This window comes from Thalassophryne amazonica, chromosome 4 (assembly GCF_902500255.1).
Source record: "Thalassophryne amazonica chromosome 4, fThaAma1.1, whole genome shotgun sequence".
Classification (NCBI taxonomy): Eukaryota; Metazoa; Chordata; class Actinopteri; order Batrachoidiformes; family Batrachoididae; genus Thalassophryne; species Thalassophryne amazonica.
Window position 1 is genome coordinate 123,951,470 of NC_047106.1, and position 16,629 is coordinate 123,968,098.

A 16,629-nucleotide genomic window follows, 5' to 3' on the forward strand; every position below is an offset into this window, starting at 1 on the left:
GCTTCTCACAACAGGTGGAGGATCACTTATCCGCACGCCACAGCAGTGAGAAGCAAGCTGCACAATTCTCATCTCAATTCAAGTATACTGTGTAACAAAACACCAAGTTACTATCAACAATTAGTCAAACACTTAATCACCTTTAATGTGTGCTGACAGCATGTGTCCTCACCCTTCCCTGCTTCACGGGCTCAATGTGTCAAACCCAGGTGCGGTCCTCAGCTTCTCACAAACGAACATCACAAGGTCGAGTTCCCGGCAGTTCTGCTTGAATCACACATGACTTAAATGCAGAACGCCATCCAATTATCTGCTTCAGCTGAAAGTCTTTAAGGTTGCATGTGAGTACCAGTCACAGGTGCTACACATGATGTTGATAAGGGTGAGGACTCTTCAGCCAGCACCTTCTCCACAGACAAATCAGTTTCCATGCCACCTGAAGAGCAAAGAAAAGAAAAGAACACCAAAATATCCAGCCACACCCCCCAACACACAACAGTACCCCCCCATCAATGGGAAGCCTCCCGGCGACCGAACAGACCAGGCCCGAGAACAGCACCTCCCTCCGGGGTCCACGTCAGGAAGCAGACAGGCACCGCAGCTGGAAGGCCGGCTGGCATCAACAAAAGCCCCAAAACATTCCCCAGTACAATTCAACACACAGAAAAAAACAAAACCCTCCCAAAACCTCCCCAGGGGACCGTCCCATCAAACCCCGGGAAGAAAAGAAAAACTCCCAAACGCAGAAACCCAACACAGCCCCACAAACACAATACAAACGTAAATGCATAAAAGAAAAATAACAAACAACCCCCCCAGAGTGACCTGCAGAGCCCAACCCCCCCCACAAGGCCTTCATCGCCAGTTCCAGGAGGAACAGCCAGAACCATAATCCCACAAAGGTCCCCAGGTGTACATGGAGCAAACGGCGCCCCCCAGAGGACCGTACCATCAACCCCAGGAGGTACCCCCCCCCACAACCCCGGAACCCCAGACCCGGTCACACTTGGCTAGTTGGCCCCAAGCCAATTCCCCCCCAGAGGACCGTCCCATCAACCCTGGAGGTGGAACCCGGAAGGAAACAGAACAAAATCAAAAATCAACCCCTGGAGGACTACCAAAAACAACCCCGGGGGGATATAAAACGACCGTAAACCCTGTTACCCTCCCCGGCACCCCGAAAGACCCCGGGTCCCTCCCAGAGCCCCTCGGCGGCTCAACTTTGGCGAACGGCTCAAAACATTAAGCCGGAGAAGGAAACAGGAAAAAACTAACCCAGCTCCAACCCCAAGGCGCAGCGGAGAACCGGAAATACGTCCGGTGCCCCAACTCGACCATACCCCAGCCTCTCGGGAGGGGTGGAACTACCGAAATGGCGAACGGCAACAGATCGGCCCACCCCTCCGACTGAGGTAAGTCTCCGCTGCACCACACCCCGGCAACACCAATGACGAACGGTACAATGGCTCACCGAGGCTGGAGTGGAACCGGGCCCTAACCAAACCAAGAAAAACGCCTCTAACACCCCCCCCCCCTAGGTGCAGAGGTCTTCTGAGAATGCTCAGCGTGACCAACCTGCACCACCCCACAACCCACAAGACAAACGGTCTTGGGGCAAGTGAGGTTGGGGTTAGGGATGTAGAGAAATAAAAAACAACAAAATAAAACGACCCAACAACCCAAACAGAAAATACCTAAAAACACATAAAAATTAACAATGACGTGAGCCCAGGCGGACCTCTAACCGCCTAACAGTCACTCCACCAGATACGCCTCTGACTCCCCATACAATTATAACCCCTATTTAAAGAAAACAAAACATTTACCCGTGCTAGATCTTTTTTTCTTTTTTTTTTTTTATGTGTGTTATTTTGCCTGTCCCAGAACACTTGGAGATACGTCACCATTATTTCTCTTGACGCTTACATGTCGGGGCAATACAGTAATCTCTGCTCGTCCGAGCTGCATGGGCTCGTCAACAGGAGGAGCCAGAGGTCCCGTCGGAGGAGCTTCAGTAGGGCGAAGAAGAGGCGGCCCAAATCTGTGTCGGGGAAAGCCCCAAGACGAAAAAACCCGCTCTGATGGGCATCCTCTCTCGCGTCCACGCTCCCTCATCTGATCATCTAGACGAATCACCAACGATATCAGCACATCTAAATCGCTTGGCTCGTCACGGACTGCCGGCTCGTCCCTTAATGACTCATTCAACCCATCTACAAACACTCCTCGCAAAGCTGCGGCGGTCCAACCTGACTGAGCAGAAACCAGAGAACATCGCATCACCGCACAAGGCTCCGGACGACAAACAATCGGTTTGGACGCCGAATCTCTGGGTGACGGAGTTATCTGCACTAGTATCGATGGTGCCGCAGCTGGAGCAGCAGGAAGCAGAATGGCTTGCGCTGCAAGCTCCGTAACACGGGCGTCTGTTTGTTTAATTTGGTTTGCGAGATGCTGTAATTGCTCCCATATTTTCTCCAAGTGTTCTTGAACTTTTTCGGCAAAAGGAACCGCCTCTGCCGCTGGGTCCATTATGGAATGGCCGGGAACTACTGTTACTGTTATGTGTCGACGCGGGTTGAGGAGCGGACCTGCGTCTGACAGAACCCAGCGCTAAAAATAACCAGAAAGCGGTTCCAAAACAAAACAATTTATTTTATTACCCTCTTTGGTGCATAACAATGTGTACAAACTAAACAGCGTCTTTCTGGTGGAGTGACTGTTGGCACGCTCTCCAGCGCCCGTAAGGATCTAAGCCCGGCGCTCCTGGACCCACTACCACCACCAAACACTCCCCAGGTGGACACGACAAACTGACTCTCTGTGAAGCAAAGAAGAGGTGAGGTAAGTCAGCAGTTACAACAATATCTTTCAAAAGACACACGCTATCAGCAACACATTCAGGTCTATATCTTCTTTAACTTTATGCAAATGAGCAGCTTCTCACAACAGGTGGAGGATCACTTATCCACACGCCACAGCAGTGAGAAGCAAGCTGCACAATTCTCATCTCAATTCAAGTATACTGTGTAACAAAACACCAAGTTACTATCAACAATTAGTCAAACACTTAATCACCTTTAATGTGTGCTGACAGCATGTGTCCTCACCCTTCCCTGCTTCACGGGCTCAATGTGTCAAACCCAGGCGCGGTCCTCAGCGTCTCACAAACAAACATCACAAGGTCGAGTTCCCGGCAGTTCTGCTTGAATCACACATGACTTAAATGCAGAACGCCATCCAATTATCTGCTTCAGCTGAAAGTCTTTAAGGTTGCATGTGAGCACCAGTCACAGGTGCTACACATGATGTTGATGAGGGTGAGGACTCTTCAGCCAGCACCTTCTCCACAGACAAATCAGTTTCCATGCCACCTGAAGAGCAAAGAAAAGAAAAGAACACCAAAATATCCAGCCACACCCCCCAACACACAACAGTCAATTTCGATTGAGTTTTTTTTAGACTAGACATAAAACATATCTGTTCTCAGCTGGGTAATATTGTATCATCAAATGACTACATGGAAGATTGTAATAGATTATAAAAATAGGAAGCACTTTTTATTGGCTTTTTAGATTTTGTCATGGAAAGCCACGCGGAGGCTTCGCATGTCATGACGGAGCCGCTGATGAAGTGAGACAAAGGAACACCTCCGTAATCTGCGCGGCTTTCCATGACAAAATCTCTTGTTAAAAGTGAAATCTGCTGGAAAATGGCCGATGTCCAGCTCTTGTGATAACCAGAGAAATTGCACACGATGGTCCCGGCTCCACACAACCATCCATTTAGAAATGATGTGGTGGTTTCTGCCTCTCGATCGCGGCTCGGAGCGCGGCGCGCCGTGCGCCATTGTGGGCCGTCCTTAAACAACTAACAGTTTCTGAAAAAATTCTGATGGAAAAAAAGCCCAAATCATTCCGCCATTTCCCTGCAATGAAACAACGATGAGAGGGGTGGAGCAGTGCTCACTCAAAGCCTGCCCACAGGCGAATGACGCAACCGATAGGTGTGGAAAAACTCACGCATGCGCACGAAGGTTCAAGCTTGGCTGACGTAAAAACATATGAATCAAATCCATATAGTTTTTGAAAAAAATAAAAGGTCTGTTACTTTTCTAACAGGCCTCATATATAGAACTCTAGATACCCAGCATGGCATCATCTGGAGTTTAAGCACATTAAAAAGGATGCTGTGAGCGAAACGTCTCCCTGTTGTCAGGATGACAATTTAATTCATATTATGGAATTCATTTTGAATGAAAGGAAATCGTGCGCACATTTTATTAATTCGAGGGCTCAATTAAAGGAAAACGTGCACACAAATTATCACGGCCCTCAATTGTGGATGCTGGCTCACATATCTGGCAACTTGTTTCCGACGGACTGTTTGTTGTTGTGATGCTATTCGGAACTTCACACGGTTGTATACGTTTCTTTTATTTCTGTTTAGCACTCTTCTGGTTATTAATTATATCTACTCTGAACGTTATTTAACTATAGTCCTGTTGTAATTCGCTAGCAGATAGCATTTGTTAGCAGTTAGCATTCACTAGCAGTTAGCTTTCGCTAGCTAGGTCAACTCTTCCCTTCCCACCTGTTGTTATTTTTATAGCTATTTCTTTTTTACCTGGTTAATACTTCTGTTAGTTTCTCAGTTGAACTGCTGTGAATTTTAAGTAATTATTTTACTCCTGTGTAAATCTTAGGAGCGGCTAGCATTTTCGCTAGCAGTTAGCTTGCGTTAGCTACTTTGGACCCTCATTTTCATTTTTTCATTTCATTTTTTTATATACTTCTGTTAGTTAACTGTTAGTGTAACTGTTGTGAACTTTAGCTTAGTACTTTACTCTTGTGTTAATCTTAGGGGTGTTTTATATATATATATATATATATATACAACCCCTGGCAAAAATTATGGAATCACCGGCCTCAGAGGATGTTCATTCAGTTGTTTAATTTTGTAGAAAAAAAGCAGATCACAGACATGACACAAAACTAAAGTCATTTCAAATGGCAACTTTCTGGCTTTAAGAAACACTATAAGAAATCAAGAAAAAAGATTGTGGCAGTCAGTAACAGTTACTTTTTTAGACCAAGCAGAGGAAAAAAATATGGAATCACTCAATTCTGAGGAAAAAATTATGGAATCACCCTGTAAATTTTCATCCCCCAAATTAACACCTGCATCAAATCAGATCTGCTCATTGACATTGACCCTATGCCATGACATTGACCCTATGTGTCTTTTTGCAAGGAATGTTTTTGCAGTTTTTGCTCTATGGCAAGATGCATTATCATCTTGAAAAATGATTTCATCATCCCCAAACATCCTTTCAATTGTCCAAAATATCAACATAAACTTGTGCATTTATTGATGATGTAATGACAGCCATCTCCCCAGTGCCTTTACCTGACATGCAGCCCCATATCATCAATGACTGTGGAAATTTACATGTTCTCTTTCGGCAGTCATCTTTATAAATCTCATTGGAAAAGCACCAAACAAAAGTTCCAGCATCATCACCTTGCCCAATGCAGATTCGAGATTCATCACTGAATATGACTTTCATCCAGTCATCCACAGTCCACAAATGCTTTTCCTTATCCCATTGTAACCTTGTTTTTTTCTGTTTAGGTGTTAATGATGCCTTTCATTTAGCTTTTCTGTATGTAAATCCCATTTCCTTTAGGCGGTTTCTTACAGTTCGGTCACAGATGACTCCAGTTTCCTCCCATTCATTCCTCATTTGTTTTGTTGTACATTTTTCGATTTTTGAGACATATTGCTTTAAGTTTTCTGTCTTGACGCTTTGATGTCTTCCTTGGTCTACCAGTATGTTTGCCTTTAACAGCCTTCCCATGTTGTTTGTATTTGGTCCAGAGTTTAGACACAGCTGACTGTGAACAACCAATATCTTTTGCAACATTGCGTGATGATTTACTCTCTTTTAAGAGTTTGATAATCCTCTCCTTTGTTTCAATTGACATCTCTCGTGTTGGAGCCATTATTCATGTCAGTCCACTTGGTGCAACAGCTCTCCAAGGTGTGTTCACTCCTTTTTAGATGCAGACTAACGAGCAGATCTGATATGATGCAGGTGTTAGTTTTGGGGATGAAAATTTACAGGGTGATTCCATAATTTTTTCCTCAGAATTGAGTGATTCCATATTTTTTTCCTCTGCTTGGTCTAAAAAAGTAACCGTTACTGACTGCCACAATCTTTTTTTCTTGATTTCTTATAGTGTTTCTTAAAGCCAGAAAGTTGTCATTTGAAATGACTTTAGTTTTGTGTCATGTTTAGGAGTGGTTAGCTTATCCATTACTGGTTAGCTTGTGCTTGCTTGGCTATACTCTTGAATTTCCTAGTGCACAAAGTACACTACTTATTATACTTTACACCCTCCATAAATCCTGTGTGATGCTGGAAGATAGGGTGGCTCTCTTAGAGAGCCGTGTCCGTAAGTTAGAGCAACTTCTTAGCACAGTGGAGTTAGATGTTACGGGCATTCCAGATGAGGTTAGTGCTGGGTCAGCTAGCGAGCCCATTAGCATCAGCCTAGAAATGCTGGCTGTGGAGGACAGTTTTCGGACTGTGGCTAGGCGGAGGAAGCCCCGTAGGACTTGGTGCCCAGTTGTGGCACCCTGATCACACTCGCCACTGCGAACTGTGAATCAGTTCTCCCCCTTGGATTTACCTGATGTGAATTCGCCGAGCCCACAAGTGACTTCCAATCCTATCTCCAGGCCGAAACACCGGACTTTAATGATAGGGGATTCTATCACCTGCAAAGTCACGTTACAGATGCCGGCTGACATTAAATGTATTCCTGGGGCCAGAGCTCCCGACATTGCATCCCATCTGACGCTGCAGAAGGGAAGACAGATGAAGGAACATGACATGAGATATAGCCACATAGTTATTCACGTCGGCACCAATGATATCAGGATGAAGCACTCAGAGGTCACAAAAATGGACATAGAGAGGACTTGTGACCTTGCCAGAAAGATGTGTTGGCATCGATTAATAGTCTCTGGTCCCCTCCCGGGGTACTGATGAGGTGTTTAGCAGGCCGACATCATTAAATAGGCGGCTGCCGTAGTTTTGTAGACAGCAAGGCTTTAGCTTTATTGATAACTGGCCTTCGTTCTGGGGCCGCTGTGGCCTGTTGATGCCGGACCAGGCCACGGAGCAGGTGATTAGAGACCCTGCAAGGCTTATGACAAATGTGGGTGTGGAATCCATTAGCTTAGCGGGGAAATTAGTGCAGAAAATCCACTATGGTGATAGTGCCTTTTATCTGCTAGGGAGGGAAATTCAACAAGTTGAGACTGTGGCGTGCTTCCATAGACTTGTCCATAAAAATCATAGAGGGATATGCTTTGCAAACTTAATACCCATTACGATATTGGGTGATGTTGAAAGTGTGGATGGCCCAGTGGTTGTTCCAGCAATAGCAAAGATTTCGTGTCTGCTACCTACAACGCGCGTGGAATGTCTCAAACCTAAACCTACTTCTAGGCATCTTATATATGCTACTCTGGAACCACCCCTAAACCCAAACAGTTCAACCGTCAACCCCACTGAGGTCCTTACTTACATACTGGGTCTCATTAACATAAGATCACTGTCCTCAAAATCATTGTTGATTAATGATTTAATTATTGATCATCACTTAGATATGACTGGGTTATGTGAAACCTGGCTTAAACCTACAGCTGTCCTCCCCTTAAATGAAGTCTGCCCACCAGCATATACATTTAGTCACGTCCCTCATGATGCGAAGCAAGGCGGGGGTGTTGCTCTTATTTATAAATCTAGGTTTAGCTTATTAGCTGTTGGGGGTCATAAATATAACTCGTTTGAGCATCTGATTCTCCGCTCTGCTCAGGATATTACGCATTGCCAAGGTCTGAAGAATAGAAATCAGCCGTATTACTTTGCCATTGTATATAGGCCTCCTGGCCCATATTCTGAATTCTTAGATGAATTTGGTGCGTTCATCTCTAACTTGTCAACTAGTGCAGATAACATTCTGATCATTGGTGACTTTAACGTTCATATAAATAAACCTTCTGATCCCCTCTGCAAGTCATTTATGGAAATTGCATTAGGATGCATTAGGATTTCGGCAATGCATTCGGGATTCGACGCACATTAGTGGAAATACCCTGGATCTGGTTCTCGCACGTGGTATTGCTGTCATGAATATTAACATCATACGTCTTACATCAGTGGTCTCTGATCACTCACTTATTAAGTTTACAGTTTCGCTGCCGTGTTTAGTGGAACAACAGCCTTATTTATCACTGCAGCGATGCATCAACTCCTCAACTAAGACTGAACTAGAAGCTTTACTTCCTGATGTCTTCGCCTCATTTTTGACAAATACCCAGTCAGTAGACAGACTTGTGGACAGTTTAAACTCAGTGCTCAAAACTACACTCGACATGATTGCACCACCTGTGTTGAACCCGCGCTCCCCCAAATCACAGTCACCTTGGTTCAGTGATTACTTGCATGACCTCAAGCATAAAGCAAGAGGTCGAGAACAGAAATGGCGTCATTCAAAATTAGAAGTATTCCACCTTGGGTGGCGTGATGCTATCTTAGACTATAAGCATGCATTACTGGCTACATAGCGGACCTACTACTCTGATTTGATCAACAAAAACAAGCATAACTCAAAGTCTTGTTCGACATGGTGGCAACACTTATTCATGGACAACCACCTGTAGCTCGCTCTCCTTTTACAGCACAAGATTTCCTGGATTACTTTGAGAAGAAAATAGATGACATTAGGTTGAACATATCCCAGCATGCCTTAACCCAGCCACTACACCCTGCTATTGAGGTGGGCGCCACTACTGAGGCATTACCTAGATTTACAGAATTTGATAGTATCTCTCTAGGCATGCTGATGAAACTCGTAACATCAACAAAAAGCACAACCTGTTTATTTGATCCGATACCAACAAAACTGTTTAAGGACCTGTGGCCCACTCTTGGGCCGATTGTGCTCGAAATTATCAATCTTTCTTTAACTTCTGGATCTGTTCCTAAATGTTTCAAATCTGCAGTGATTAAACCATTCCTTAAGAAACCTAATCTTGACCCTAGTGTATTGAAAAACTATTGGCCGATATCAAATCTATCATTTTGCTCTAAAATTCTGGAAAAAGTGGTGTCACGGCAGCTCATAAACTATCTTACTGAGAATAATCTCTTTGAGCCACTGCAGTCTGCTTTTAGAAAAATCATTTCACAGATATGGCTCTCACTAAAGTGGTGAATGATCTTCTGCTTACAATGGATTCGGACACCACTACGGTTCTGTTCCTGTATTTCATACGGTGGATCATCATATTCTACTTGATAGGCTGGAAAATCATTTTGGGATTACTGGGAGTGCCCTTGCATGGCTGATGTCATACTTGACCAGTCGTGTGACCAGTCACTGTGTTTTGTACAGTAACACTACCTCTAACCTTAGTGACATGAAATTTGGGGTTCCACAGGGGTCTGTCTTAGGCCCCCTGCTTTTCTCCCTTTATATAGCACCCCTTGGGCACATATTGCGGCGTTTTGCGATTACCTTTCACTGGTATGCAGATGATACTCAGCTATACATGCCGATAACTGCTGGTAATCTCGTTCACATAAAATCCTTAGAAGATTGCCTTGCAGCAGTGAGAAGTTGGATGTCTAGAAACTTCCTACTTTTAAACTCTGATAAGACTGAAATGATGGTTCTTGGTCCAGTGAGACATTGGCATCAATTTGACCAGTTAACACTCAGCCTAGGCTCGTGTCATACATCACACTGACAAAGTGAGGAACCTTGGGGTCATTTTTGATCCTTCGTTGTCTTTTGGCCTCCACATTAGAAATATTACTAGGACTGCTTTCTTCCACCTGCGAAATATAGCGAAGATTCGTCCCATCCTGTCTATGGCTGATGCTGAGACCCTGATCCATGCATTCATCTTTTCTAGATTGGACTACTGCAATGTTCTATTTTCTGGTTTACCGCAGTCTAGCATTAGGGCTCTCCAATTGGTTCAAAATGCTGCAGCCAGACGTTTGACACGAAGCAGAAAGTTCGACCACATTACACCCATTTTGGCGTCTCTTCACTGGCTTCCTGTCCCAGTGAGGTCAGATTTTAAGGTTCTGCTACTAACCTATAAAATTATTCATGGACTGGCACCTACCTATCTAGCTGAACTAATTAAACCTTACGTACCGGCCCGGGCTTTACGTTCTCAGGGTGCAGGACTACTTTGTGTCCCTAAGATGAATAAGAAGTCTGCGGGTCACAGAGCTTTCTCTTATTGTGCCCCTGTTCTGTGGAATGATCTCCCTGCATCAATAAAACAGTCAGATTCTGTGGAGATTTTCAAGTCCAGACTTAAGACGCACTTATTTTCCCTTTCATATGGCTAGCATACTGGTGCAGTTTTGTTTTACGCTTTTTACTCTTTTAATTCATGTTATTAGTAACTGGAGCGGGCCGCGGCCTCAACTTTACCTAAATTATAGGTCTTTTAGTGAAGCTTCGGGCTAGCGGCCGGTGATCACCTTTCTTCTGTTTTTCTTGTTGATTAATGCTGGCAAATTCTACAGTATTTTTTGTCTTTCTGATGCCTGATTCTGTTTTTTCTCTGTTTAAGGTGCAGCTCCATCCAGAGATGGGAGTTGTATTTTTGTTGACGACCCTCCTGTCCTGTACACCAACAGCAATTCTTGTATATTCGTCAGTGAATTGTTCTGTGAATTGTTTCTGTAATTTATGTTTGTAGCATGGCCCGAGCAGAGGGTCACCCCTTTGAGTCTGGTCTGCTTGAGGTTTCTTCCTCAGAGGGAGTTTTTCCTTACCACTGTTGCTCTTGGGGTTGGTAAGGTTAGACCTTACCTGTGTGAAGCGCCATGAGGCAACTTTGTTGTGATTTGGCGCTATATAAAGGAAAAATAAATAAATTGAATTGACGGTCAGGAAAACATGCGCACGTTTTATTAATTTGAGAGCACATTTTATTAATTTGTGGGCTCAATTAAAGGAAAATGTGTGCACAAATTATCATGGCCAGAAAAAAATATCACTTTAAGTGACCTCTCCCGGGTTCCGTACAGAAAACAAAAAAGTAAAAAAAAAAAACTGACAAAACACACACACACGCAAACACATACTCCTGACATTTGATCACATCTAATTTAACTGATGAAAGGTCACTTCTAATAGGACCTTGACACTGAAATTTTTTTACAAGGTAAAATTTTGGGGAATTACAATCTGGTTTTGACAGAGGTTTGTACTATTTACGTGTGGTGCTATAATTTACATTTTATCAGAAGCAAACATGCCCTAATCACTCTCATATTTGTGTTGCACACTGGCACACACTATTGTCTGGCAAAGTCTGATCCAGATCTGATCTGGATGGTGTATTTTAGATTTCATATTGAAAAGCCCATTTGTTATACATTTTGCATTATATCTCAATCAAAAGTGCCTCAATAACTCTCATTTTTCACAATGAATAAAATGTTTGATCTGTATCAGGAGGCACAGTGGAAGCACAGGGCACACTTGTTGAATGCATGGATCTCCAAGAAATTTGGTCTTTACAATGCTGAAACAATGCACAAGGGACATTGGAGCACTTATACAGAAAGGTGTTTTTGCATCCCTGGCAGTTTTTTTTTTTTTTTGGATGCACAAGTGACTCTAAAATGATTCCTTCCTGTGTAAGCGGCCATTCACATGTAGACTGAAAACGTCACTGCTATGTGTTTGCGGATATCCTCTTACTTTATTTTCACCCTCTACTTAGTTTCTTCTGTGACAAAAAAAAAAAGAAAAAAAAATTGAAATTGAAAATTAAACACAACCTTATCATTCTAAAGTCATACATGACAAAATTGGTTCCACAAAAAACAATGCAGTACTTATGATTGTAATACCCTGTCTGAGCAGAATTAGAAAACAAAGACAAGGCAGAATGCCATTAAATATATATCATCACTGGAAAGCTCATTGATTGTCTAGTCAGAGAGAAAAATCAATTTCAAATGCTGAACCTGTTGATTCCCTCTTTGTGGAAACAAATAGTCATCAACCCAATGATGGGTCAATTGTGCCCTTGAGACAAGGCTGTGCTTAGCAAGCAGTTATGAGACAAAGAGGTTCTGCAGTAATAACCAAACACAATTTCTGTGAACACTGTATTGTGCTGACCCTTTCAAAAGCAATTATGCAGTTGTATTTGTACTTGACATGTTTGAAATGCAAGACTGTACAACCTAATATTAATTATTTTTTAAAGAATAATACAAATTTGCTATTAAGGATATCCAGTTGCTTGTTTCATGTTCAGTTTCTGTTATCAACACATCTGCTTGCTTGTTAGGGTGTCATGGTCCTGAGTATTAACCCTGCAAATGTCTTTCTGTCTGGTGTTTACATGTTCTCCCCATGTTGCGGTGCGTTATACCCCCCATCACACTAGAAGCTGAATGAGCCTGAATGCTGTCCGAATGAAAATTCGACCTCCATTCGGGCAAAGTCTAGAAGCATTCCAAAACCTCTGATAGCATTCTGAGTGCATTCCAAACAGTTGGGAAAATTCCTGTGGCCGGCCCAAATGTTTAGCTCATGTTCAAAACATTTGAGGTGCAGTCGAGACGGAAAAAATATTGTACAGCATTTGAGGTGGACTCTAACTGCATTCTGACTGCGTTCTCAATATTCTCAAGGCATCAAAACAGCATTTGGAACAGTCTGATCGCATGTGAAAGACATTCGCCGTGGTCAGGTACGTCTAATCCCGCTGGCATGTCCTGGACTGCAGCCCTCGTGCATCCCGTTCAGGGTGTGCAAAGTTAATATGGTCATGTGCAACATCTGTGGCACTCATTCATTTTGTGAAGTTGATGTGAACATTGTGCAATCATACTGAAAACGCCATGTGTCGCTGTGATTCCATGCATCTCAGAGCTATGGGGCAGTGCGCACACCTGGACAGGGTGTTACATCCATAATAATCATATTGTCACAGATACATTGTCAGTCAATCTCATGAGTTAGATCATTTATTTGTAATATTATGGTCATCATAGCTGTAACTCCATATGCAGGTGCACGGTGCCACTGCGCCACAGAGTGTCAAGGTGTTTCAGTGGCTTGGTGTGGCGCGGCACAGCACAGCACCTTTGAATAGGGTGTCACAACTGTAATATGCATCATACAACCGCAAATCCAGTGAAGTTGGGACAAAATGTAAAATGTAAATAAAAACAGAATACAATGATTTGCAAATCCTCTTCAACCTATATTCAATTGAATACACCACAAAGACAAAAGTTTGGAACTGGATACTAATTGTTGAAGCTTTGTAGGTGGAATTCTTTCCCATTCTTGCTTGATGTACAACTTCAGTTGTTCAACAGTCCAGGGTCTCCGTTGTCATATTTTGCGCTTCATAATGCGCCACACATTTTGAATGGGCGACAGGTCTGGACTGCAGGCAGGCCAGTCTAGTACCCACACTCTTTTACTACGAAGCCACGCTGTTGTAACATGTGCAGAATGTGGCTTGGCATTGTCTTGCTGAAATAAGCAGGGACGTGTCTGAAAAAGACGTTGCTTGGATGGAAGCATGTGTTGCTCCAAAACCTGGATATACCTTTCAGTATTGATGGTGCCATCACAGATGTGTAAGTTGCCCATGCCATGTGCATAAACATATCCCATACCATCAATGGTTTTCTGAAGTGTTCCTGAGCCCATGTGGTAAAGAAGAAACAGTAGTAAAATATAAAAATACCAGCAATGACGACAACAGCCTGAGTTTATTCATGTGTGATGGCTTTGCTTCCCTGACACTGACAAGGTGAACACAACGTCATATATTACAACAAAAAACAATAAATAATTGTAATAAAACAATGATCAGCATGTCATGAGAGCCCGGCCAAACTTGCATTGCTGTGGCATGTTATGAGTTGATGCCAGATATATCTTCTACCTCTGTGACTTGCACTAAACAGGTGGGCGCGTGCATGGGCATGCTGTCCTCATGTGATAGATAGATAGATAAACTTTAAACTTTATTACAGACTCAAGGTCCAGATAAAAGAAACAAAACACAATACATACAACAACAACAAAGAAAGAAGAAAAAAAAAATAATATAGGGACACTGAACTCCCTTGAATAAAAGACACTTATACTAGTGTTTCCAAATCTGACGTATACTGTGTGGCATTGTAGGAAATATTAATCAGTTTAAGAACAATCTTATTATAATTATTTAAATGAGAGATGAACCTAAATGTCATTATTCTTAAAATGACTTGGAGAGTGTTCACACGTGCCATCACAAACATTTCAGTGGCACTGGTCCATCAGGGCCTTTTTAGTAAAATTCTCAAAGAGTCATTATAAGCCACTTGTAGTCTCTGAAGGCTCGCTTTCTTATAGTTTATACACAGATGTGCAGTGTACAGAGGTGTACAAAATGATTTAAACAAAGCCAGCTTCACTTCGTTGGAGCAGTAGCCAAATTTTAGAACTAATGTGTTTGCTCTGACATATAGCGTACAACACTGATGAAAAATATCCTCATCATCACTCAGCGTATCTGTTATCACATGACCAAGATACCTGATTACACCTCAACTGATTACATACATACAGTACATGACCTGCCAGAGTAAAATCAGGAAAAACCAAATGTTTGTTCTAGCAATCATGATCATACTTTTCATATCAATTTATTTTATGTCATGTTTTTCTCCATACATGGCACACACTTTCAACAACTGCTGTAGCCCAGCAAAACTGGGACTAAACAAAACACAGTCATCAGCATACATCAAATGGTTCACCACTGTATCCCCAACCACACAACCAGTTCTACACCCATTCAGCTGTTCAGACAGACCATTCATATAAAAAATAAATAAAATTGGAGACAAAATGCTCCCTTGTCTGACTCCATTGCTGACCTGAAAAGGGGAAGATGTACAATTACCCCATTTCACCTGCATTTTTTGATGTGCATACCAATACATAAGTAGCCTCACTATGGATTTAGGAACAACAGCATCACTCAATTTTCTGAATAATTTTCCATGGTTCACACGATCAAATGCCTTAGAGGCATCCATGAAACACAAGAATATTGATGTGTTTTTCCCTTTATAATCACTCAGTAATTCTTTTAAAACATATATACACAAATCAGTACTATGCATAGCTTTAAATCCAAATTGATATTCTGAAGAGATAATCAAAGTATTAACTCTCTCCAGAAGAATTTGCTCAAGTACTTTAGACAGTACATTAGCAAGAGCAATAGGTCTGTAATTGTCAGAGCTGCATAATTTCCCTGCTTTATCCTTGATAACAGGAACCAGCAACACTGTCATCATGGAGTCAGGAAGATAGCCATGGGCCCTGAAGGCAGTAAAGCACAGGGCAAGAAGAGGAGCCAACCTTAAACTAGCAAATTTAAGATGCTCAGCAGAGATGGAATCCAAGCCAGAAGACTTATTAACTGATACATTTCTAATAGCTTGAACCACCTCATGTGTCTTTATTGAACTCACACCTTCAACAGAGTTTACTTGCTAACACTCAGACGGGACACAATTAAAGTCTTTCGTAGTGTCATTGCCAAAGTGCAGTAATTAATTTACACCAGAGATGCCATCTACTGTACATGGCAAAGATGGTTTGCAGTTATTAATAAAGTGTATCTCTTTCCAAAGGCTTTGTTGTTTTTGCCTAAAAAAATTATTGGCCATGGAATCAGCCCTCAGACATTGTTCATTTTTACTAATGTACCATATAGCGTATTTATATTTTGTATTTGTAAGCTTCTTGTGTTCAAGAATAGGTCCATGTATAGGTTTACCAGCCATAATTTAGTAGCTTCACATGCTCCTGTGTGGAGTTCAGCCACATGTGTGTTCCAGCCAGGTCTACCTCTACTCTTATTTTTAAGCTTCAGAAGAGGCTCACCAGCTTTAAGTAGGGCTGTAACAATATCATTGTACATTGCGGAGATATCAGCTTTATGATCTGTGTTAGAACAGCTACTGTTTGTGCAGAGGATTGCCTCTCTGGGCAGTTGTATGTTACTCAGCAATAGATCACTAGAAGTAAAATAGGAATCAATATCTTCCTCTACTAGAGAGGACCAGTCCACTCGATCTGGATTAGATTTGTTTTTGTTTACACATTCAAAAGTGTCAGGTATTTTATCAAATCTAATTGATGGATTTTATGTATTCATATATTGATGTGTTTATGTATTTTATGTGAAAATACATAAAAACACATATCGCCTTTGCAACGGGCTGGAGCGACCGTGTCAGTGCGCACATTGGCAGGCTGTCCCATGTGAAAAGAAGCATCTGATCATGTGTACACTAGGCTGGCGATCTGAATGTCAGCTATGGTCCACATGACGCGGTATCCCTCGGCCCGCCGCCCACTGGACACGCTGCACCGGCAGATGTGGACAAGTGCACAGGGCTTCATTCATGTCAGGTCATGACTTTATGCCTATGACCATGGGTCATATATAGAGGAACAGAAGGATCATAATTGTATTGTAAACTCG

At 42.5% G+C, this 16,629-nt stretch overlaps 1 long non-coding RNA gene across 1 annotated transcript; it reads right to left on the bottom strand.

The window, feature by feature from the left end:
- Positions 1–1,999: 1,999 nt before the first annotated feature.
- Positions 2,000–12,950, bottom strand: LOC117509280. Its single transcript, XR_004560355.1, has 4 exons — positions 12,940–12,950; positions 11,569–11,688; positions 6,592–6,596; positions 2,000–2,009 (listed from the first exon to the last, which is right to left on the bottom strand). It is a non-coding gene; the product is annotated as an uncharacterized LOC117509280 (long non-coding RNA).
- Positions 12,951–16,629: the final 3,679 nt, after the last annotated feature.